Raw genomic sequence first — 2762 nt, forward strand, 5'->3', positions numbered from 1 at the left:
GGCCGGGCTTCCTCCAATCTATACCTCCACTCTATCTCTCTCAATCTAGTAGAAACTAGAAGATCTATTTCTACCTTACATTGATTGCTAAGCCTAAAAAGAAATATTAATTAGAGAAGAGGTTTTCCTTCGAGGGCACCCCTCAGTCTCTATGATAATTTCTTCATGTCTTCTCCAGGGGCCAGGGGGGTCTCCTTATATAGTCCTCCTCTTCTATGCGTTTTTGGGTCGATAGGCGAGGTGGTACTATGTTTTTCTTGATCCAATAGGTCGGTGGAATATTCCGAGCGAAGAGAGTCCTGATTGGCATCCAGAGGGGGGCGGGCGCCCAGGTCACCAGGGCGGGCGCCCTGGGCCTGGCCCCTTTCGGCCTCCGTCTTCTTCCCGTGGCTTCTGGAGTCTTCTAGATGGTGGAAAATCGTGCGGTGCGTTGATATCTCTATGTAATCCCGACATGTGGGCCTTTCTTCCTTATTTCCTGATAACCCCCTGCAGAAATAGATAAACAACAAAACTCGTGGAATTCTGTCAGATCAAACCCTAATTCTAGGTGTTAGTTGCATATTGGTCCTTTCTCTTGTTTATTTGATAATTAAAATTGATACTTAAGAACCGTCAACAATTACCAAGAAATGATAGATATTATCCAAGGGTAACTCCGATCTCTATATATTAAATTCTGCTCTTTTAACTTGGTAATGGATAATTAATAATGATCGTTTTATTGCTAGGGTTTGGGCTGGGTTCGTGCAGAAACACCGTCCAGAGTTGAATGCAGCACTTTCAAAGCCAATCTTACTTCAGTAGGTTCTACGACAGACACTGGGCAACAATTTGTGTGGCTACTATGTGTGCGAGTTTATGACGGTGTATGCCAAAAGAACTAATCTTGAGCACCTAAAAGTATGTAACATGTATATATAATAAGTTTATTTCATTTATTTGTTGCTATTTAATAAATCCTATTCATACCTCTAACTTTTTTCTTTAATGTCTATTAAAGGAGATGTGGCTGAAGGAGCAGGTGTTGGATGCGGTGCACCTAAAAGGAATTCAGGAGACAATCACAGGATTTCTTAACGACCAAGTCCTGGATTCCGGCGGCGAGTGCTACTTCAACCCTCAGGAGCAGATGAAACCAAATAACGATGATCATTTGTACGATGCTTGAGTGGTGGAGATAAATTGTGTTGTAAATACTTTGTCCGTGAAGCATATGTGTAAATATTTTATTATGGACCTATAGATACATATTATTTTTATATATATAGTGTTTTATAGTATATTTATATGTAATCATTTAAATTATATAAATTATAGGTGCGCGTTCCATAAACTACCAGCAAACAATACGCATTCGAAAATAACAATAACATAATTGTAAACCCTAAATGGAAAACCAAATGAAAAGAAAAAGAAAAAAGAAAAAAGACTTTAGTCCCGGTTGGTAGCAACAACCGGGACTAAAAGTGGAGGCCAGGTGGCACACCCTGGCGCACCTTTTAGTCCCGGTTGCTGTTACCAACCGGGACTAAAGGTGGACCTTTAGTCCCGGTCTACGGAATCGGGACTAAAGGTGGGACATTTAGTCTCGAAACCTTAGCTCCGGTTTCCGTAGCCGGGACTAAAGGCGCTTACGGCCCGGGGCTAAAGCCCTTCCCTGTACTAGTGTAGTTGGGGAGTGAAAAGTTTTTAAGTGTCATATTGGATGTTTTATAAGATGTTGGAAGAAGTATTTAGATACTAAAAAAACTAATTACATAGCTCACTTGAAAACTGCGAGACGAATTTATTAAATCTAATTAATTCATCATTAGCACATATAAGTTATTGTAGGACTAATTAGGCTTAAAAGATCCGTCTCGCGATTTACAATCAAATTGTTCAATTAGTTTTTGTTTTTGTATACATTTAATGCTTCATGCATGTGTCCCAAGATTCGATGTGATGGATAAAATTTTTTTGAATGGAAACTAAGGCCTTGTTTAGATCTATTTTTTTACATTGTAGCACTTTCGTTTTTATTTGACAAGCATTATTCAATCATGGAGTAATTAGGCTTAGAAGATTCGTCTCGCGATTTACAAGCAAATTATACAAATTAATTTTTGTTTTCATCTATATTTCATGCTTCATGTATGTGCCATAAAATTTGATGTGAATGAGAATTTTAAAAAATTTTTAGTCTTTAGAGTGAACTAAACAAGGGCTAAACAAGCCTTGGTTGGTTGGAAGCGAAGCTAGAAATGGACGATGCCAGGTGGTTGGTGTGGGTGGCGTTGGGGGCACACTGGTGGTCTCGTGAGCGTCCTCGCGAGACTTGCGAAGGTGAGCATCTGCCAAAATCTGCTTCATGCCTTATGTTAGGTGCAGGGTTATTTTGGTCTTTTCTTGCTGCCTGGGTAAAAATAAGAATATATTAAAATAAGGTCTTGTTTCCTCTCGGGATTCGGCGCTTTTAAGAAGATTAAGTGTATATTTTCTATTGCGCCGGTGGGAAATTTGGAGAAATCGCGGGATCGGACGCAGTGCGTGGAGGCACCGAACGCTGGCCTGAGCGTCCGGTGTGCTGTCAGTGCTTGGCCCTATTAGTGTTGAGCACCGGACGCACTGCAGCAGACGCAGAGTGTTTTCTGTTCATGCGTCCGGTGTGGCCTGACTTAAGCAAAGGTTGTTTGTCAGAGAGCACCGGACGCTCTGAGTGCGTCCGGTGGTGTGCGTCTGGTGTGAGGGAGTTTTGTAACCCTCTCTGCGCACGAGTC

Source organism: Sorghum bicolor, chromosome 7 (genome assembly GCF_000003195.3).
Source record: "Sorghum bicolor cultivar BTx623 chromosome 7, Sorghum_bicolor_NCBIv3, whole genome shotgun sequence".
In the NCBI taxonomy this organism is placed as follows: domain Eukaryota; kingdom Viridiplantae; phylum Streptophyta; class Magnoliopsida; order Poales; family Poaceae; genus Sorghum; species Sorghum bicolor.